The sequence below is a fragment of the Lithobates pipiens genome, unplaced genomic scaffold, assembly GCF_037356315.1.
Source record: "Lithobates pipiens isolate NorthernLeopardFrog02 unplaced genomic scaffold, aLitPip1_a1.2 Scaffold_10, whole genome shotgun sequence".
NCBI lineage: Eukaryota > Metazoa > Chordata > Amphibia > Anura > Ranidae > Lithobates > Lithobates pipiens.
Window position 1 is genome coordinate 78965740 of NW_027507686.1, and position 23564 is coordinate 78989303.

A 23564-nucleotide genomic window follows, 5' to 3' on the forward strand; every position below is an offset into this window, starting at 1 on the left:
TGACTTCCTGTCACGAATCACATAGAAACAACTATGTATGTTGTTTTTATGCTTTTCACTAGCTTTGGTAGAGAAATAGGGCCCCATCCACCCCTTAGAATTTTAAAACTACAAGTTATTTATTCAATGATTTTACACGCATTTCAAAGAGTCTTTGTACATATTTATGCATTTGGTATTATAGTGTAACTGCTCATGTTGCAAAAACATAACAAACGCATATAAAAAAGTGCAAAAATGCATGAAAACGTGCATAAAAAGTAAATGTTTGAAAGTGGCTAGCCTGCATTGCACAATAATAGGAAAGTCAAAAATATCATATTTCTGCACAGTTGTGAGTTCTTTTACATAGACAGTTTCAAATGGCATCATAAGCTCTTTCACATAGAGCATATACATCTATATTTAAGCTATAATCTGAGACAGAATAAAGGATAAAATCACCTTTGGTAAAAAAAAAAAAAAAAAAAAAAAATGCACATGATTTTGCAGGTAAAAATATGTGCATTTATTTATTTATTTTTATACTGGAGTCTGCCACAATCAGAATATTGCGGGTGCAATGTCAGGCTCCTGCAGACACTCAATACAGCCATCTGCCTGAACGAGTCAATGAACTACGAGGGCGCTGATCAACAGGCTCATAGTTCATTAAGAAGTACAGGCTGTCTGCCGTGGTGCAGATATAACTTGTAGTTTCTTCATTCACAGATCCCTGTGAATGAAAGACTCGACAGTGTGAGTGGAGCCCCGCACAGTCATGCTGTATGTAACGACTTACGGACCGATGCACGCCGATATATGTCCTAACTTTAAAGAGTGATATCTTTGTTATGGCAGCAGCTAGCTGCTATAACACTTATTTCCTCTTCTTCGGCCAGCGGTCCCGTTTACGATAATAGTGGTCTCTGCGGCAGGCTCGCCACAAGATCACTTTTTTCGGCAATGGGAGAGGGCCCCTTCCGCCGCGCTCCGGTGCCCTCTACCACTTACCAGAGCCATTGGCAGTGGCAGAGGTGATCGGATCCTTCTCCTTGCTGGGTATGGAGATGAGTGAGGGGAAGATGGCCCCCACCTGTCTCCATACCATTGAAGGGCGGAAGCGATGTCAAAACGTCCCCATAGCTCTTAAAGGGCCATTTTTTTTTCAAATGACATTTTTTTTTTCTTGCATTTTTGTGTAAATATGAGATCTGAGGTCTTTTTGACCCCAGATCTCATATTTAAGAGGTCCTGTCATGCTTTTTTTTCTATTACAAGGGATATATTCTATGTAATAGAAATAAAAGTGACACATTTTGTTTTTTAAAAGAACAGTGTAAAGATAAAAAATAAAAGGTAAAATAAATAAGAAAAAAATGAAATACATTTTTAAACGCACCCCGTCCCGCCGAGCTCACATGCAGAAGCGAACGCATATGTGAGTAGCGCCCGCATATGTAAACGCTGTTCAAACTACACATGTGAGGTATCGCCACGATCACGCAGTGATATAATAATCACAAAAAAACACTAAGTGCAATATATGAGATCAAATAGCAAAAAGTTTTATAGTCTTTATTTTATCACTTTATGAGTATAGCACTTTTTTAGTTAATCTCAGTAGCTCGAGGGACACTGTCACATATAAACTCAAAACATGCAACCTGTAGAATTTTTTAAACATCGCCTATGGAGATTTTTAAGGGTAAAAGTTTTTCGCCAATCCACGATCGGGCGCGATTGTGAAGCATGACATGTTGGGTGTCAATTTACTCGGCATAACATTATCTTTCACAATATAAAAAAAAATGGGCTAACTTTACTGTTGTCTTATTTTTTAATTCAAAAAAGTGTATTTTTTCCAAAAAAAGTGCGATTGTAAGACCGCTGCGCAAAAACGGTGGGAAAGAAAGTATTGCAACGACTGCCGCCATTTTATTCTCTAGGGTGTTAGAAAAAAATGTATAATGTTTGGGAGTTCAAAGTAATTTTCTAGCAAAAAAAAACTGTTTTTAACTTGTAAACAACAAATCTCAGAAAGAGGCTTGGTCCTTAAGTGGTTAAAATGTGACAGTGGCTGCAGGGAGAAGAACCCTCACCCGTTCTCAAAGGGAAGAGGGGGATCAGGGGATGAGGTGAGGGGTACTGAACATGTTACACCCTAAATACAGGTGTAACATGTTTAGAAGGTGAACTTGGCCTTTAAAGGTCCTAAACACAGCCCAACAATGGTTCCCACCTTGGCCCCTCCATTGCTTAACTAGCAAGCCATTAAGAACAATAAGAATATCAAAGAGTGGCACAGGCATAAAACCTGCACAACTCTTCTAAAGATTTAAAAAGACGACCAATCAGTTCCTGCTCCTAATTAACAAATAATACATAATCCCCTTTGTTAATTCAAAGTGATCTGCCAACCTCCACCCCTCTCCTGAACGTGAGAAGGCTGCATTTATGGGGTTAACAACCTGGCAAAGGAGCTTTCCCTACCTATATAGAGTCTGTCCATATAGTGTGCTATCTGTCAGGATACTGGCAGAGAGTTCACATCACATACACAAGGCCCAATCTGACAGAAACCTAATGCCTTGTACACACGATCAGACATTCCGACAACAAAATCCATCAGATTTTTGCAGACGTATTTTGTCCTAAACTGGTGTTGCATACACACAGTTGGACAAAGCTGTCGGAAAGTACGATCTTTCAGAACGTGATGACGTTTGTTCATTATGACGGGACTACTTTGAGGCTAGTGGCCAATATCATTGGTCTCGTAATTTGATCTGTGCATGCGTGGCACTTTGTCCGATCAGAATTCTCTACAAACGAACGGAAAAGGTCAGATTGGATTTTTTGGGTTAGAAAACTTGAGATCCTGCTCTCAAATTTTTTCCGACGGAAAAAGACCGATAGAGCCCACACATGATCGGATTTTCCAACAATATAATCCGAACTGACCTTTTCCATCGGAATTTCCGACCGTGTGTACAAGGCATAAGACAGTTTTCTTTATTGAAGACTGCAGTGATCCCTTTGTTAATGCGTGGAACCATTGTTAAAGTATTAAACCCAAAAGTAAACATTTATCATATTGCAGCTTACCAATTCTTAGATGTGACAGTCCCATTCTTTTTGTTTTTTAGTCTATCTTTCCCGTATTTTCATTTGGTGATCCAGACAGTAGGTCTGAGGTTTTTCAAAAGAACAAGCACTCCTGCATTTACAGTGATGAGACAACCCATTCAACATTGTGATTGTTTAAATGGAAAAAAAAAGTGTGTATTTATGGTAGTCACGGGTGGTGCTGCACAGGGACGGGTGGGTACAGGGAGTCCTAAGTGGAGGGAAACGGCACACCTCCCTCTACAAAGTCCCAATGCTGTAAATCACTTCCTGTGTGTTGTACTATGTGGTGTCTGCATTACTTGTCAGATGTGACTCATGCAGATAACGGGAAAGGTAGCAGGTAAGAACCACATGAGGTACTTTGGATGGAGACAAGTACAAAGTATAGAGGGATATGCTTTCATTTCAGAGGTTTACAACAACTTTAAATAGGTCTGCTAAAATAAAGCCACATATAAATGTATTTGCAGTGAATCATAGAATGTGCTTATTTCCTACAAGGGAATTACAAAGTAACAAGACCTAGCACATAGGGCACCACAGTGCAATCAAGGAACAGCAGCTACTATCATATAAAACTCATACATGCTGAATGTTAGGAAACATGATTTATTTATCAATAGCTGGACAATTACCGACAGCCCCCCGACCCAACCATTAGACAGCCACATCTCTGTCAGATTTAGCATACAGTACATATAGGGTTGTCACCTGTCCAGGATTCACCCGGACAGTTTGGGTTTTGAATCATGTGTCTAGGTTTCAATCCACTTGAAACCCGGACATGTTATTCAGACCAGGCTGTGGCTCCCCAAGTAACATCTGTTGCTAGCCGAGAGATGCGGGCTGCTGTTTGGGGGCAGGTTTGACTGAAGGGTGGGGTGATGTCACATAGTTACATAATAGGTGAGGTTGAAAAAAGACACCAGTCCATCAAGTCCAACCTATGTGTGTGATTATGTCAGTATTACAGTGTATATCCCTGTATGTTGTGGTCCTGAGACCACCGCCTGTGGAAGGGAATTCCACATCCTTGCCGCACTTACAGTAAAGAACCCTCTATGTAGTTTAAGGATAAACCTATTTTCTTCTAATTTTAATGAGTGGCCACAAGTCTTGTTAACCACTTGCCGACCGGGCCATAGCCGAAAGGCGGCCACAGCGTGGTCGTGTTTTTTTAGGAGGGCGTCCATGGATGTCCTCCCAGAATCTTGCTCTCGTGCGCCCCCTGGGTCGTGCTCCCGCAAACATCCGTGAACGATGGGTCCGGAAGACGTGGCGTATCACGGATCGCGGTAAACAGCCGCTGGTAGCAAATGACGGAGCAATCACTTGTAAACAAACCAGCATCATGTCATGATGCCAGTTCCTCCCTCCCCTCTCTGTACTGATCGGTACAGAGAGGGGAGAGATGGAGAGATGGCAGCAGCGATGTGGGCTGGATGTGTAGTGCCCACAGCGCTGCTCTGTGCCAATACTGTGCAATACTCTGCCCATACTGTGCAATACTCTGCCCACACTGTGCAATACTCTGCCAATACTGTTCAATAATCTGCAACACTGTGCAATACTCTACAACACTGTGCAATACTCTACGACACTGTGCAATACTCTGCGACACTGTGCAATACTCTGCGACACTGTGCAATACTCTGCGACACTGTGCAATACTCTGCCAATACTCTGCAACACTGGAATACTCTGCCAATATTCGCCAATACTCTGCCAATACTCACCAATACTCTGCCAATACTCTGTGACACTGTGCAATACTCTGCCAATACTCTGCAATACTCTGCCAATATTCGCCAATACTCTGCCAATACTCACCAATACTCTGCCAATACCCTGCCAATACTCTGCAATAAATTTTAACAGAAACAACAAATATTTATTTATTTTTTTACAGAATTTTCAGTCTTTTTTGATTTATAGCGCAACAAATAAAAAACCCAGCAGTGATTAAATACCACCAAAAGAAAGCTCTATTTGTGTGAAAAAAAGAACAAAAATTTCATATAGGTACATTGTTGCATGACTGAGTAATTGTCATTCAAAATGTGAGAGTACTGAAGGATGGAAATTGGTCTGGTTAGGAAGGGGGTTTAAGTGCCCAGTGGTCAAGTGGTTAAACTCCCTTCTGCGAAAAAGTTTTATCCCTATTGTGGGGTAACCAGTATGGTATTTGCATATTGAAATCATTTCTCCTCTCAAGAGTCTCCTCTCCAGAGAGAATAAGTTCAGTGCTCGCAACCTTTCCTCGTAACTAATGTCCTCCAGACCCTTTATTGCCCTTCTTTGCACTTTTCCAGTACATCCTTCCCGAGGACCGGTGCCCAGAACTGGACAGCATACTCTAGGTGCGGACAGACCAGAGTCTTGTAGAGTGGGAGAATTATCATTTTATCTCTGGAATTAATCCCCTTTTTAATGCATGCCAATATTCTGTTTGCTTTGTTAGTAGCAGCTTGGCATTGCACCCCATTGCTGAGCCTATCAGCTACTAGGACCTCCAGGTCCTTTTCCATCCTAGATTCCCCAGAGGTTCTCCCCCCAGTGTATAGATTGCATTCATATTTTTGCCACCCAAATGCATTATTTTACATTTTTCTGCCCACCCCATTAATTTGTTCAGATCTTTTTGCAAGGTTTCCACATTCTGCAGAGAAGTTATTGCCCTGCTTAGCTTAGTATCGTCCACAAATACAGAGATTGAACTGTTTACCCCATCCTCCAGGTTGTTTATGAACAAATTAAACAGGATTTGTCCCAGGACAGAACCCTGGGGGAACCCACTACCCACCCCTGAACATTCCGAGTACTGCACATTTATCACCACCCTCTCTTTATTACCCAATGGGATGCATCGACTAATGCCCTTATTTAATATGCTCTTAAAGCAAACCCATCTCTCCTTCGTGTTCTTTGTTCTTAAGATTTTATCCCAATTTATATCTTCTAATAAGGTTCGTAGTTTAGGGAAGTTGGCTCTTTTGAAATTCAGTGTCTTTGTATTCCCCTTATGTTTCCTGTTTGTGTGATTTATACTGAAGCCAATTGACCTGTGATCGCTGTTACCTAAATTGCCCCGTATATCCACATCCCTGATCAGGCCTGTATTATTGGTAATCAGTAGATCCAGTAACACTTTATTTCTAGTTGGTGCGTCTACTATCTGAATCAGAAAATTATCCTGCAAGACATTTAGGAACTGGCAAGCCTTAGATGAATGCGTGGTTCCCTCGCCCAGTCTATGTCTGCATAATTAAAATCCCCCATTATGATAACACTTCCTATCCTTGCTGCTAATCCAATTTGTGATAGGAGATCTGTCTCCCTTTTCTCCCTCAGGTTAGGGGGCCTATAGCATATTCCCAGTATTATTTTGCCCTTAGCTTCATCCCTTTAGAGCTCTACCCATAAGGATTCCACCTCCTCCCTAGCTCCCTCAGTGATTTCATCTCTTACATTCACTTGTACATTATTCTTGATATATAGGCATACCCCTCCCCCCTTTTTTTTACCCTCTCTATCCTTGCAATAAAGGGTATACCCTTGAATGGCTGCCAGCCAATCATGAGAGCTGTTGATCATGCAATAAATCACCCGTTTGGATGCTATTTGTGTCGTTCCGTGTACTGGCAAATATCTTCATCCTATCTCTACCTCTGGACCCCCCCTTTTCTTTTAATATGATGGGTATCCACAGTGACCTACAGTGCCTTCAAAAGGTTTTCCTACATTTAAGGTTTGACATGTTGGGTATCTATTTACTCGGTGCAATCTCATCTTTTATAATGTATCAAATTGGCTAATTTTTTTTTTTTTTTTGTGCCCTTAAACTATTAACTTTAGTGTGTTTTTTTACTGAAATGTTTCCGTCCGAAAATGGAAAGAGTATGGCACAACTGCAAACCTACAAAGACATGGCCGTCCACATAAACGGACAGGCCGGGCAAGGAAAGCATTAATCAGAGAAGCAGCCAAGAGGCCCATGGTTACTCTGGATGAGCTGCAGAGATGCCCAGCTCAGGTGGGAAAATCTGTCCACATGACAACTATTAGTCGTGCACACCACAAATCTGGCCTTTATGGAAGAGTGGCAAGAAGAAAGCTATTGTTGAAAAAAAGCCATAAGAAGTCCCGTTTGCAGTTTGCAAGAAGCCATGTGGGGGACACAGCAAACATGTGGAAGAAGGTGCTCTGGTCAGGTGATACCAAAATTTAACTTAATGGCCTAAAAGCAAAACATTATGTGTGGCGAAAACTAACACTGCACATCACCCTAATCACACCATCCCCACCATTAAATATGGTGGTGGCAGCATCATGTTGTGGGAAAGCTTTTCTTCAGCAGGGACAGGGAAACTAGTCAGAGTTGATGGATAGCTGCCAACAGTCCAGATTTTCCCAGGATTTAGACCCCTGTCCCAGTCTGACTCTGTCCCTGGAATAATCCCGGAAAATTGCCTTTGTTCCAAATGGCCCGGGACCATTCGCCATAACAACAGGGCTGCAGCTTCCGCCCATTACAACTGCGAATGCCTGTGCTGCTCTGGCAAGCTCGGCCAGGGCGCATACACAATGACAATATGGTGCCGCCATTCGGAATGCCCGTGAATCAGCGGCTGTGAGCGGAGGAGTCAACATTTCTCAAAAAACATGAGAAAGAGGTTCGGGGGGGGGGGGCTGATACCAGATGCATTTCCAAGGCCTAATCCTTGACCACTGCCCAGTGTATGTCTGTGTGTATGGACAGAGATATTGGGGTTATGGCTCTGGCATTCCTGGGGATGGGAGTCACAAGATTTCTGTTTTTTTTTTCCTGCATTACTGTGTCTTATTTATGTGAGAGATGGTGTCCTCTCCCAACCCACAGGAGGAGGCAACATGGCCGAGCTTTGGCATCTTCTCTGTACAAAAGTCTTCCTCATCTCTCTGTGCTGTTAGCTGTATCCTTAGTCTCCAACTCCATCTCCTGTAGCATGTCCGCACACTCCTCGACCATCTCCTGTAGCATGTCCTCACAATCCCTGACCATCTCCTGTAGCATGTCCACACACTCCCTGACCATCTCCTGTAGCATGTCCACACGCTCCCTGACCATCTCCTGTAGCATGTCCATACACTCCCTGACCATCTCCTATAGCATGTACGCACACTCTCTGATCATCTACTGTAGTATGTCCGCATGCTCTCTGACCATCTCCTGTAGCACATCTGCACGCTCTCTGACCCTCTCCTGTAGCATGTCTGCACACTCTCTGACCATCTCCTGTAGTATGTCCGCATACTTTCTGACCATCTCCTGTAGCATGTTCGCACATTCTCTGACCATCTCCTATAGCATGTCCGCACTCTGTAACCATCTCTTGTATCATGTCTGCAGGCTCTGACCATCTCTTGTATTTGTTTGATGGGATCTGCCTGGGGGGGATAGTGTTTGGAGTATCTTTATCTGCTGATTGTTAAACTTTCTGACATACACATATTGCTATTGTGGTGTAGGATCTAGGGTTTGCTGTCCCTCCATCCCTCTTTCTTTCCTTCCTTCTTCCCTCTCTCCCTCTTTATTTCCCTATTTTCTTTCTCTCTCCCTCCATCCCTCTCTTTCTTCTCCCTGCACGCCGCTTTTTCCCACTCTGCCAAAACCATGCCCACAAATGAATGCCCTGCCCCTAATTAAAATAATACTCCACCTACAGACAACAATGTTTCCCTATAATTTTTTTCTGAATGTTGGCAACTATGTTGATGGGAAGATGGATGGAGCCAAATACAGGGCAACCTCAGAAGAAAACCTGTTAGAGCCTGCTAAAGACTTGAGACTGGGGCAGAGGTTCACCTTCCAGCAGGACAACAACCCTAAACATACAGCCAGAGCTACAATGGAATGGTTTAGATCAAAGCATATTCATGTTTTAGAATGGCCCAGTCAAAGTCCAGACCTAAATCCAATTGAGAATCTGTGGTAAGAATTGAAAATTGCTCTTCACAGACCCTCTCCATCCAATCTGACAGAGCTTGAGCTATTTTGAAAAGACGAATGGGCAAAAATTGCACTCTCTAGATGTGCAAAGCTGGTAGAGACATCCCTAAAAATTTGGCTGTAACATGACAAAATGTGGAAAATTTCAAGCGGTATGAATACTTTTTCAAGACACTGTATAAAGGTGGCAGGGCCAAGTTTTACTTGTACAGGGAAAGAGAATCACATAAACTTCAGTGAACTTTATCTAGACCCACTGATTGTTTAGACTTGAAGCTTTTCACAGCTTGAATTTTCCCTGACATGTTTGAAGTAAATGTAAGCCATAAGTTAATATTAAGTTAGCTAAAGTACTGTGCATCATAAAAGAAACAGTCATTTTTAAAGCCCAACTTCAGACATCTAAAAACATGATCCCTTGCAGTCGGTCTAGAGCAGGAGTCTGCAAACAAAGGGCCAGTTTACTATCCTTCAGACCTTAGGGCAGCCAGACTGTGGTCAGTGGGAGTAGACAATGTCTTGGTGTCAGTGGGCATAAACAATGCCTCATATTTGGTGTCAGTGGGAGGAATAGTGCCCATCGTTGGTGCCATTGGGAGGAATAATGTCCCACTGTTGGTGTCAGTGGGAGCAATTGTGCCCCTTCATTGGTGTCAATGGAAGGAATTATGCCACATTGTTTGTGTTAATGATAGAAACTGTGCCCCATCGTTGGTGTCATTGGGAGTTAGTGTTCTATCATTGGTGTCAGTGGTAGGAAACATGCCACGTTGTTGATGTCAATGGAAGGAATTGTGCCACATTATTGGTGTTAATGAGATGAACTGTGCCTCATCGTTGGTGTCATTGGGAGGAATAGCGTTCCATCATTAGTGTCAGTGAGAAGAATAGTGCCCCATTGTTATTGTCAGTGAGAGGAATTATTCCCCATTGCTGGCATCCGTGGCAGGAATTGCACCCTATCATTGGTGTCAATAGAAGGAACTATGCCATATATTTGGTGTCATTGAGAGGAACTGTGCCCTATTGTTGATGTCACTGGGAGGAATAGTGTCCTATCATTGATGTTAGGGGGAGGAACTGTGCTGCATTGTCAGTGTCAGTGGGAGAAATAGTGCACCATTCTTGGTGTCAGTAGGATAAACTGTGTCTCATCTTTGGTGTCAATGGAAGAAATTGTGCCCCATCATTAGTGTCAGTGGAAGCAATTGTGCCCCATCCTTGGTGTCAGTTGGAGGAATTGTGTCCCATCATTGGTGTCAATGGAAGGAATTATGACTCATCGTTGTTGGTGACATTGGGAGCAATAGTGTCCTGTTTTTGATGTCAGTGGGAGAAATTGAGCCCCATTGTTGGTGTCAGCAGCAGAAATGATGCCCCATTTTGCCCAATTGTTGGTGTCCATGGATGTTATAGTGCCAAGGGCCAGATAAAGGCAAGCAAAGGGCCGCAGTTTGGAGACCACTGGACTACAGGAACAAAAAAGATTTATTTACTGGCTCCTCTGCTCCTCCCTGGGGCTAGACTGGTTCCTAGTCTCCATCAAAAGACCATGTGACAGTAACTAGGAGACCAGGTAAAAGCGTTGGCTCCCTATAAAAGGAAATACCTGAACATGGACCTTCATGGCAGGATCACCAGTTTTTGTTTTTTTCACCAGGTATTTTTTAAACACATTGAAATGGCATTAACATGTTAAAGCTTTACATTTTGTACAATTTAAAAAATTGTTTTTTACTTAAATTTTTTTGGTGACAGGTTCTCTTTAATGAGACATGCAGGATCTAAAAGACCCTGGATACCTCCCCTGTGCTTCACTGAATTTAATGCAGTGCAGATTCCACTGCATTACATATTTTCCTGGCCATGACGGAAACACAGAAGTGGCATCATACACGTCGCTTCTGGGGTGAAGAACAAGATGGAGAGGGGAGCGGTCATGTGTCTGCTCTCCTCCCTCCCCGTTACCCTGTGGGCAATGCTATGCTGGTCCCGTGCTCACAGATGGGCAAGTGCAGCACGGGATACATAGTAGGGAGCGCGCATGGTGGGGTACTTTACCTGCATGCATGGAAGCAATAGGGCAGAAGCGGAACCGCCTGAATGCTTCCACTTGACAAGTGAGGCCTGCTGCTTGCCCGCAAGCAGGGCTAAATGTAGAATATAATTACGGTACCTACACCTGTAACTGCATGTCCCAGGCATCAGGTGATACAAATTATGCATCCCTACAACAGTGAATGTGCTGACAAAAGCCCAGGCACCAGGATGCAATTTCTAGTCACCATGGCAACCTAGCACCTGGGATTTGTCAAGCCCTGCTATGGTCAGCTTTAGGTTTTACATCTAGCAGTTCACCAATAAAATCCAACTCAATGCTGACATATCTCTATTTCCAGAGAATCTGTCTAGATAACAGGCACACCCTGAATGTAACCCGACTTTCTTCCTACAACTTGTACTTCTTTCACCATGATTTTGGCAACTCCTCATCACTTCTGAATGGATGCCAAGTTGTAAAAGTTGCACAAGATAACACTTCGGGTCTTTTTCTGCCATGAAGACAAAAATATATTTTTCAGACTATGGACAAGGTTAGAAAGGCAGAAGGATTGTGATAAAGTGAAGACCTTCAGGCATAAAGCTCACCATGCTCATTACAATCTGACTATACAATCTCTTTACAATCAACTTAAGACTTTCTCCTTCAGATTTACCAAAACTAACCTAAACAACCAATTTAATTTGTATCCAATTAGGCAGGCCGTAAAGCGGTCCATACATTCATTAACCAGTGGGTTGAAAATAAATAAATAACTTGACTGTCCCATCCACTTATTTGATGTGGATGGGGGAATCTCCCACTGTGGCATTGTGTTCTGAAATGACTCCCCTCCATTAGAATTTACTGATCAGTGTTGCCGGCTATAGCTAGCAGCAATGATTGATCAGGAAAAAACTGGCAGGATGGTTGTCAGTATATCGATTTCTCTACACCCAGGGTGCCCATACATGGATCGAAATCCAGCCATTCCCTGCTGAACCAGAGGAATTTTGATCCATGTATGGCCGGCTTTACGGTATATATCTGATAGTAGATCCAAAGGAAATTGTACATTCAGGTTGCTTAGTGTATGTTCACCTTAAAGCTGAACTCCAGGAAGCGTGAAAAGTCTCCCTTGCAGTTGGGGGTGCTCATTTAGGTAACATGGAAAAGTAGATTTACTTATCCGAGCCTCTGCTCCTCCATGTTGATAAACCAGTTCTTGCACTGCCTTCTCCCCCATACTCTAGAGGTCTAATCTCCTGATGCCATCAAGACTAATTCAGAGGTCCCTGCCCTGGACATGAGGATGATAAGGGACTGTGCACCCCTGGAACAGAGGGGAAAAATGTATATTTTGCAGTCCCTGGACTAATTGAGCAGTTAACCCTTACAGCAGGGGTCTCCAAACTGTGTCCCGGGGGCCACATGCGGCCCTTTACTTGCTTTTATGCAGCCCTCGGGGGTATGTTTCATCCACTGATACTAACAATGGGACATAATCAACCCCCCCCCCCCCCACACACACACACACACACACACACACACCAATGACACCAATGATGGGGCACACTTACTCCCACTGAGACAAAAACGATGGGGTGTTATTTTTCTCTCAATGGTGTCGGGACCATTTCTATTCCCAATGGCCACAGTCCGGCCCCCCTAAAACCTGAAGGACAGTAAAACGGCCCTTTGTTTAGAAAGTTTGGAGACCCCTGCCTTATAGTACAGGAACAACCCAACCTGAAATGAAGAATTTTCAGGTTTCCCAGAGTTGGACTTTAAGTCGTATAATATAAAGACCTACCTAAACTATCCAATCAATCTGCATCCAAATAGGCAGGCCCTTATACAACATAAATTGTAACATAAGTGGTGAGCATAGGACACCTTGATATACAATAATTCACATTACAGACCATGCTCATCAATCTTTTATACATGGCTCGTGCATTTTATTTTTTAGGAATCCACCGAAGCGCTGAAAAGAAAAACCGCAATTTAAAAAAAGCCTAACCTGGGAAGAAATGGAAGAGATGAGAATCCAGGAAAACACAGCGCAGGGAAGCCAAGCAGATTTATTCGGCAGAAGGGAGCCAAATCAATTACATTGAGATATATGGAAGTGTAGGAAGGATGGGGCTGGAGAGGAGATATCCTACCCAGGAATTGTTTATTTATAGGATGTGAAATGACAGCAATGACAGTAAATAAAAATGGGGCTATAGATGGGCAGTAAAAGAAGGGTGTCAGTAGAAGGATGATCATGTGATGAAAACTATACAGTGCATAGAGAGTGATGGGCTCCAATGCAGCATGGGGTACAGCACATAAAATGGAAGATCCTGAGCAGGATGGTCAGGGATGCAGAAATCCATCCAGAAGAGCAGATTTAATCCCACAGATGGAGATGAGGATTGCAGTGACAGGAGGAGGGAGGAGAGGGCATGGAGCAGGCAGGAATGCAAGGTGAGGGAAATGGAGAAATACAAAGAGAAAGCCAGATGCAGAGATGAGGAGGAGGAGGAGGGGAGGACAGGGGAGAGGTAAAGGAGAGCAATGGAAGACATCTAAATAAAAGGACAATCAGAAGGAGGAATGAGAGCAAAAAGATGGAGGATGAAAACCTAGACATGGATGGGCAGATCAGTAATTGTAAAGCAGAAAACCACTAACCTGCTCCTGCAGCTGATGGAGAGAGAGTGGAAGCTGGAGAACATGGGGAGGAGGGGGAGAAGGCAGAGAAAGGGAGGTGTGCAACGTCACAGGCTGGGAGAGCTCAGGAAATCCTGTACACCAGCAGCAGCTGGACACACTGGATGGAGATGGGGCTTGTCTGCAGGCATGGCCAGATGTGTACCTACATATGACAGCCATGTAAACAGTATGTCTATCCTATAGATCATCAGATGACACATCACCAGGAGCACTGAAATGATTGACACATACTGCACCTTGCACACATAGCAGCTGACAAGGGATCTTTAATCATCTCTAATGATAGTTTGTTTTTGTTTTGGTTTAAATTAAGGCTTCATACACACTGGGCATTTTCAGCTTGACAACTGCGTGGTCATGTAACACTGTACCCATATGACATTTCTATCATTTTCTTTGGAGATAGATAGAGCTTTCTATTGGTGGTATTTAATTGGTACTTCAATGCCGGGCACTTATACACCTTCCTGCCCAGGACAATTTTGAGCTTTCAGCGCTGTCGCAACTTGAATGACAATTGCGCGGTCATGCTGCACTGTACCCAAACAAAATCATTTTGTTCCCACAAATAGAGCTTTCTTTTGGTGGTATTTGATTACCTCTGCGGTTTTTATTTTTTGCTAAACAAATAAAAAAAGACAATAAACATTTTTTTTTTAATTAAAGTTTTGCTTTTGTTTCTGTTATAAAATGTTGTAAATAAGTAAGTTTTCTCTTTCATTTATGGGCACTGATAAGGCGGCACTGACGGGCACTGATAAGGCGGCACCAATGAGGTGGCACCAATGAGCGGGCACTGACAGACACCGAGTGATGGGCACTGGTAGGTGGCACTGATGGGTGGCAGTGATATGAAGCACTGATGGGCATTGATAGGCGGCACTGGTGGGCACTCATGGGTGGCACAGGTGAGCACTGATGGGCACTGATAGGCGACACTGATGGGCACTAAAAGGGCTGAAAAGATGGGTACTTATGGGTGGCACTGATAGGCGGCACTGCAGGGCAATAATACGTGGCACGAATGGGCACTGATATGAGGCACTGATGGGCATTCCTGGTGGCACTGGCAGTAGTAGGCATTGTCAGTGGGCACTGATTGGCAGCTGCCTGGGCACAGATATGCATTTCCCTGGGGGTCTAGGGGGGGCATACCTGGCGGTCATAATTATAAAAACATAATTTAGATCTAGCCAGTGGTAAACAATTCCCTGCATATATCATAATGCCCAGTCTAGCAGATTTAATGTATTTTATATCAAGTTCATTTTATTACAGGGTGTGCTTCAGCCCCATCCTTTTGCCTTCTGTTTGTGCCGCTTGCACCTTAGTGCTATATCTCTATGCCACTACAAATGTCTTTATATTTTTTTTGAAAATATTGTAATATATTTATTGATTGTTAATTGTTTTTATTTTCTCTGTTAGCCACAATTTTTCTAAAGTAAAGCTTCTGAAGAAGCGTTCTAGACACACGCAACATGTTGAGCCATTAATGCTGATATGCATTCGCTGTCCAAGGGCCTCGGCTATGGAATGCTCTACCAATCAACATCCGCCTGGAAGAAAATCACCTGGCTTTTAGGAAAAAACTCAAGACCTTCCTCTTTTAGCAGATGATCAAAGCTCGCCACAGCGCCTAGAGGCGATTCAGTTCACATTGTGCGCTATACAAGTATTTCATTCATTCATGTCATAGTGATTAGGGATGAGCTTCGTGTTCCAGTCGAACATACGTTCGACTCGAACATCGGCTGTTCGCCCGTTCGGCGAATTCCGAACATTATGGGCCGTTCGCGCCAAATTCGTGTGGCGCTCACGGCCCACAATGCACTGCGATGGCGCAGTGCATTGCTGGCTCATGATTGGCTAAGCATGCACTGTGACCCCGCATGCTTGGCCAATCACAGCGCCGGCAGCGAGGAGAGCCATGATTGGCCACAGGCAGGATGCCTGTGGCCAATCATAGCTCAGGCTGTGTAGTACACGCCCCACACTATATAAGGCCGCCAGCGCGGCAGCCTTGTGTAGTGTGTTGGCATCTGAAGCAGTTAGTGGGTGTTCTGTGTACCTTCAACACAGTATACACCGATCGTTATCGGCCGATTTTTCGATCTTGCTCTTCTGTAGTGGTTGTTGTCTGCGTGCCCTGACCGCAGTATACACCGCTATATTCACCTCACCTATATAGCTAGCGATATATGTATCTTTTATAATAGAGCTTGCAGTCAGTGTTAGGAGCTTGTGCGTGCTGTCTGCGTGCTCTGTACCCAGTATACACCGCTATATCCACCTACATAGCTCTTCTCTATTTGAGCCATCTGCCATCTGCAGGAGTTATTGGAAGTTGTGTGTGCCTCCAGCACAACACAGTATACATCTGTATTTACCCTTTATTGCTGGTGTTCTATAATAAAGGCATCTGCAAGAGTTAGTGGGTGTTGTGTGCCTCCAGCACAATATACACTACCCAATTGCTGTTTTTCCCAACTCCCTTCAGGCCATTACCATGTCTGGAAGGCCAGCAAGGAGAGGCAGACAGGCGCGAGCCGATAAAAGAGGGCAAGCAGGCTCTGTGTCTAAAGACAACAGTGCTGGTCATGGACGCGGTGCATCGTCATCATCAGCACGTGGCCATGGGACACGCTTGTCCTTCTTTTCGGCAGCTGGACATGTTGAGGCGCAACAACTTAGTAGAGTGTATGACCAAGCCCTCTTCAACCTCCTCATCCTCTCTCACCCAGTCTCAGGGTACTAGCAAAGCAGCTGCCAACGCATCGTCTTCCCTCCTCTCAATGTCATCATCAGTGACTCCTTCCCTACACCCACCACGTCCTCCTGAGGAGTCTCCTGAACTCTTTGAGCACAATGTTAGGTACATGCTCCAGGAGGATGCCCAGTGTTTTGTAGGCTCTGATGATGATACTCAGCTAGAGGAAGGCAGTAGCGTGAATGCAGAGAGAGGGGATGCTCAAGAAAGACAGCAATCTGGCAGTCATGTTTCACAAGCTGCAGCATACTGCCAGGTTTGCTACAGCGATGAAGAGGGAGGGGATGATGAGGGCACTGACTCCACGTGGGTGCCTGGTAGGAGAGAGGAGGAGGAGGCACATGTCCAACGAGGCAGGATGCCCTCCGGGGGCCAGCTTAGGGGCAGCACACTGACTGAATCACACCGCAGAGCTCCGCCTGTGCAGGGCGCTGCCTCTGCGCGTTATTCTAAAAGTTCTTTGGTGTGGGCCTTTTTTGAGACGAGTGCATCAGATCGCACTGCTGCTATTTGCAACATATGTCTCAAGCGTATCTCGCGTGGCCAAAACATCAGCCGCTTGGGCCAGACATATGTTGACCTGCCATGCAGCTCGTTGGCAAGCGTACCTCAAAGACCCACACCAAATAACAAAGCGGACCTCTCCTTGCTCCTCATCAGCTGGCATCTCCAACCCCACTAGACCTTCAGTCCTCTCTGAAACCTGCTCTGAGAGGAATGAAGGTGTAGAATTAGGTGTGTCACAGCCAAGTGCTTCCGGGCACTCTGCTAGCAGTACACCCATGTCCGATTATAGCAGGCAAATGTCCCTGCCCCAGCTGCTGGACTGGCGAAAGAAGTTCACTCCCAGCCATCCACATGCCCAGCGGTTGAATGCTAGCTTGGCTAAATTGCTAGCACTTCAACTGCTGCCTTTTCAGTTGGTAGACTCGGCCCCTTTCCGTGAGTTTGTACAATGTGCGGTTCCTCAGTGGCAGGTCCCCAAACGCCACTTTTTCTCACGGAAGGTGATTCCAGCTCTCTACCGGCATGTGGAAGGCAATGTCCTTGCCTCACTGGACAGGGCGGTCAGCGGTAAGGTGCATATTACCGCTGACTCATGGTCCAGCAGGAATGGACAGGGACGTTACCTGTCTTTTACGGCCCATTGGGTCACTCTTCTGGCAGCTGGGAAGGATGCAGGACAAGGTGCAGTAGTGTTGGAGGTTGTTCCGCCACCACGCCTCCAAAATGCTACTATTGGTTGTGACACACCTCTCTCCTCCACCCCCTCCTCTTCTTCTTCCTCTATGGCCTCTTCCAGTGCTCTGTCCTCAGAACCAGCGGTGCTCCGTAGGCGTTCCAGGGGCTACGCAAGTACGCAGGCAAAACAATGCCATGCCGTGCTTGCGCTGGTTTGTTTGGGGGACAGGAGCCACACTGGGGCGGATGTTTTGTCAGCTCTGCAGGGGCAGGCCGAGAGGTGGTTGATGCCACGCTAGCTTAAGCCAGGAATGGTGGTTTGCGACAATGGCACCAACCTCCTCTCCGCCCTCCGATAGGGACAACTGACCCATGTGCCCTGTGTAGCTCACGTCCTTAACCAGGTGGTGCAGCGGTTCTTGGGCAGGTACCCTGGCTTACAGGATGTCCTGAAGCAGGCCAGGAAAGTCTGTGTGCATTTCTGCCAATCATTTAATGCCTGTGCTCGGCTGGCTGAGCTCCAAAAGGAGTTGAACCTGCCCAAGAACCGCCTTATATGTGACATGCCCACCAGGTGGAACTCAACGTTAGCCATGCTGCAGCGGCTGCACACGCAGCAGAGGGCCATCAATGAGTACCTGTGTGAATACAGCACCAGGACAGGGTCAGGGGAGCTCGGTTTTTTCTCACCACGCCAGTGGGGCATGATCAGGGATGCGTGCACTGTCCTGTCACCATTTGAGGAGGCCACAAGGATGGTGAGCAGTGACAGTGTATGCATCAGTGACAATGTACCTCTTGTCCACCTCTTGGAGCATACGCTGCGTGGAATAATGGACAGGGCACTTGAGACAGAACAGAGGCAGGAAGAGGAGGACTACCTTGCCTCTCAAGGCCCCCTTTATCCAGACAGTGTTCCTGCTGTGCCACCCATCACAAAGGAAGAGGATGAGGAGGATGATTGTGTCAGCATGGAGGTGGAGGCTGGCACTCAGAAGCAGTCTTGTAGGGATGATTTACAGTCCCAAGAAACCCGTGGACTTGTACGTGGCTGGGAGGAGGTAGCTGCGGATCATGTTGTCCTTAGTGACCCAGAGGACTCCGGACCGAATGCCTCAGCTAACCTACGCTGCATGGCCTCCCTGATCCTGCAAAGGCTGCAGAAGGATCCTCGTATTCTTCGGATCAAGGAGAGGGACCATTACTGGCTGGCCACTCTCCTTGATCCACGGTACAAGGGTAAGGTTGCCGACCTTATCTTGCCATCACAGAGGGAGCAGAGGATGAGACATCTCCGGGAGGCCTTGCAGAAAGGTCTGTGCAACGCTTTCCCAGAGACTAGGAGGTTACAAACTCCTGGTCCTGGACAACGTGTTGCTGAGGCATCGGTCAGAAGGAGCGGTGGAGAAGGTGGCTGTCTGACTGATGCTTTCAGACAATTTTTTAGTCTGCAGCCCCAAGGTATGATCGGTTCCAGCAACCATCGCCAGCGTCTGATTTACATGGTGCAGGAATACCTAGGGGCAAGGTCAGACTTGGACACCTTTCCCACCGAAAATCCTCTGGCTTACTGGGTCTTGAGGATGGATCACTGGCCAGAGCTTGCACAGTATGCAATTGAGCTACTGGCCTGTCCTGGCCTGTCCTGCATCCAGCGTTCTTTCGGAACGCATCTTCAGTGCTGCTGGTGGCTTTGTTACCGATCACAGGGTGCGCCTGTCCACCGAATCAGTTGATCGACTGACCTTCATCAAGATGAATCAGTCTTGGATCACCCACAGCTACCAAGCACCTGAAGCTGATGTAACCGAATAATTTTTTTAAAAATATCACATCCCTTCAAGACTGCCTATGCTGATGCTGAGTGACTGTCCTGTTATGTTGATTGTCTATCCTCTTCCTCCTCCGCTGATATGTTGGAAGAACATTTCTGGTTCTGGGTGATGCCATCAGCCCAATTTTTCTGCCCCTGTTTAACAGTTTAATTACAATTTTTGATGCAATGCTTTGCAGCAGGGCTAATTCCTGCAATAAAACAGGGACATGTAATTACAATTCTTGATATAATATTTCACAGGAGGGCCCGTTCCTCCTGTGAAAATTCCTCCTATATTTTGTCTAAAGGTGCCTAAAAAGTCCAAAGTTCCCTACTATTTTTTTTCTAAAATACCTGGTGGTCCAGTGTGGATGGCCATTCTGGTGGTCCTCGGTGGCATGATGGTGGTTCTGGGTGGGATCCGAGGGGGGGCTGTGCTGATAAACAATCAACACAGCAACAATCAGCAACAATCTCCGATCAGCTCTCCACTACTCGTGTCTGCCAGACACGAGTGAGGAAAAGCCGATCACTGGCTTTTCCTATTTACATTGTGATCAGCCGTGATTGGACATGGCTGATCATCACGTGGTAAAGAGTCAGAGACTCTTTACCTAGATCGGTGTTGCAGGGTGTCAGACTGACACACCGCAACAACGATGGTCACGATGTGCGCCCCTGGGGGAGTGCATCGGCTTAACATTCTGAGGACGTCATATGACGCAAAGTCAGGATATTGAAACCACTTTGCCGACGTCATTCTGCTATATGGCGGGGTGGCAAGTGGTTAATCACCTCCTGGGTTTTAAACAAACGACAAAAGACCGAAAATTTTGAACACTTTTCTTAATTTCTGTTATACAATTTTGAAAATAAACAATTTTTCTTCTTCAGTGTTGTGCGCTGATGAGGCTGCAATGATGGGAACTGATAGGCTGCACTGATGGGAGTGCTAATGAGGCGGCACTGGTGGGCTCTGATGAGGCGGTACTGATGACACTGCACTAATAGGTGGCACTGATAGGCAGCACTGATAGGAACTGATTGGCACTGATGGGGCTGCACTGATAATCAGGTCCAAAAGCAATATTCTCCATGCATATGTGCAAGAAACCGGCTGTTCAGTAGTGCTGGGCGCTGTAATGATCATGAAACCATGGATGATCAAAGTGAGGAAATGTCATCAGCACATCAAGAATTCCTCAAAAAGGTCCAAAGCTTTATTTTGTGATCACATGATAAACATACAGCAACATTTCAGAGCCACGCAGGGCCCCTTATCAAGCAAGTGACAAAGGGGCCCTGCGTGGCTCCAAAATGCTGCTGTATGCTTATCATGTGACCATGAATAAAGGCTTTGGACCCTTTCGAGGAATCCTTGGTGTGCTGATGACATTTCTTCACACTGATAATCAGGACACTCATGATCAGTGCCCTGATTATCAGTGTAAATGTGCCCTGATAGAATTGCTAGTTATTGGCTCTGTGACAGCACGTGAGGAAATGACTGCTGATAACTGGCAAATCAGTTTACATGTGATCAGCTATCACATAGTAGAGGGCAGCTGTGATTAGCCCTTTACAGTAATTTGTGAGCAGCTGTGTCCTAAGGTCACAGAGCGTGCTCGATGCGCACCCCAGGGGGGAGTGGTTCTGGGAGGACAGCCATACACGCCCTCCCAGAACGAGGGAGCCACGCTGTAGCCATTATTCAGCTATAGTGCTGTCATGAAGCGGTTAATGTGGCTGTTAGGGGCATCTAGCATTTATTTTTCTGCCCCTAAACTCACTTGCACATAGAAACATTTGAACAAAAAAATATTTGCTGCATTTAAATGCATCTAAACACACGTTAAAACTAGGTGCGTTTAGCTTTTGAGTGTTGATTCACAATAAATTATTATTGTGGCCAATGAAAATTAGTACATCTGTCAGACCCAGCCAGAACAGGGGCTCTTGGTGGGGCCTGCAGGGTGGCTTCTTGCCCCTGGCTTTTAAGGGAAGGTGTGTGCATGATGGGGGACCCTTGGAGTGGTCTTGTTTGGATTCAAGTTCATATCTCCCCAAAACACACAGACTCTGGGAACTGGAGGGTCCATACTCATTGTTTTTTTTTTTTTAAACTACTTCAGTGCCGGAAGATTTGACCCCCTTCCTGACCAGAGCATTTTTTACAATTTGGCCCTACGTCGCTTTAACTGACAATTGCGCGGTGGTGCGACGCTGTACCCAAACAAAATTTGCGTCCTTTTTTTCCCACAAATAGAGCTTTCTTTTGGTGGTGTTTGATCACGGTTTTTATTTTTTGCGCTATAAACAAAAAAAAAGCGTCAATTTTGAAAAAAAAAAATATTTTTAACTTTTTGCTATAATAAATATCCCCAAAAATGTTTTTAAAAAACAAATTTCTTCATCAGTTTAGGCCAATGTATATTCTTCTACATATTTTTGGTTAAAAAAAACAACGCAATAAGTGTATATTGATTGGTTTGCGCAAAAGCTATAGTGTCTACAAACTATGGGGAAGATTTATGGCATTTTTATAATTTTTTTTTATTTTTACTAGTAATGGCAGTGCAACAGACAGATCAGATATTTTAGACACATTTTTGGGACCATTGACATTTATACAGCGATCAGCGCTATAACTATGCACTGATAACTGTGTAAATGTCATTGGTAGGGAAGGGGTTAACACTAGGGGGCAAGTTGTTAACTGTGTGTTCCCTGGGTGTGTTAACTGTATGGGGTTCGGACTGACTAGGAGAGGAGACATATCGTTGTTCCTACTTAGTACAAACACACAATCTGTCTCTTCTCCTCTGACAGGACACACACAAATTCCCATGCTGGCTCTTGTGCAGCAGGCGATCGCACGTGGCCGGCAGCAATTGCGACCACTGGCCGCAGGCATCGGGTCCCCTGCTGTGCAGAAGGCACTTGTGTGTGTCTCAGGTGGCGCGCACGCACCCTCTGCCAGCTCTTAAAGAGAAACCCATATATGTATGTATATATATATGTAGTATGTTTGTTTTTTTTGTTTTTTTTTTATTATATTTTTTTGGTTGAACTGGATGGACTGGTGTCTTTTTTCAACCTGACTAACTATGTAACTATGTAACTATATATATATATATATATATATATATATATATATATATATATATATACGGGATTTCACCCAGGAGAGCCATTGTGCCACAGTAAATCTGCATGAGCCGGTCAGGACGCAGTTACGTTTTGGATAGAATGGGAAGAGTTAAAACCCTTGTCAGTTTATTTTAGCTGTCTGTGTCCTGTTTTAGGAAATCTCTATTACGTGAAGGAAATTTTCCTCTTATACCCTGTACACACGGTCGGAAATTCCGACAGAAAAGGTCCGGTCGGATTATATTGTCGGAAAATCCAATTGTGTGTGGGCTCTCTCAGACTTTTTCCATTGGAAATTCCGATTGAAAAAATTTGAGAGCAGGATCTAAAATTTTACAACAAAAAAATCAGATTGGACAAAGTGCTACGCATGCTCAGATCAAATTACGAGACCAAAGCTATTGGCTACTAGCCTCTACATAGTCCCGTCATACATAACGAACGCCAACTCGTTCCCGAATGATCGGATTTTCCGACAACTTTGTCCGACCGTGAGTATGCAACACCAGTTTCAGACAAAATCCGTCAGAAAAAATCTGACGGATTTCGTGGTCGGAATGTCCGACCGTGTGTACAGGGCATTAGACATAAATCCTTAGAACAGGTGTCCCCAATGGAATATTATCTCTCTATTCCTGTTCTGGCGCAACTGTAACATTTCAGTTTTCCTATTATGTTCTTTTTATATAACAAGAGCCAACAGAAAAGTAGGTTGCGCTTTCCTAGAGGGATGCAGAGAGCAAAAAATAATAATAAGTAAAAATAAAAAAACAGAAACACA

General features: G+C 44.8%; 1 protein-coding gene across 1 annotated transcript in view; it reads right to left on the reverse strand.

Annotated features, from left to right (window-relative positions):
• Window positions 1-13971, reverse strand: part of CCDC85B (coiled-coil domain containing 85B) — a 30079-nt gene extending 16108 nt beyond the window's left edge. Inside the window, exon 1 of the mRNA XM_077456056.1 lies at window positions 13824-13971. The gene's annotated coding sequence lies outside the window, so the exon portion shown is untranslated. The remainder of the gene's footprint in view (window positions 1-13823) is intronic.
• Between the last annotated feature and the right edge of the window lie 9593 nt (window positions 13972-23564).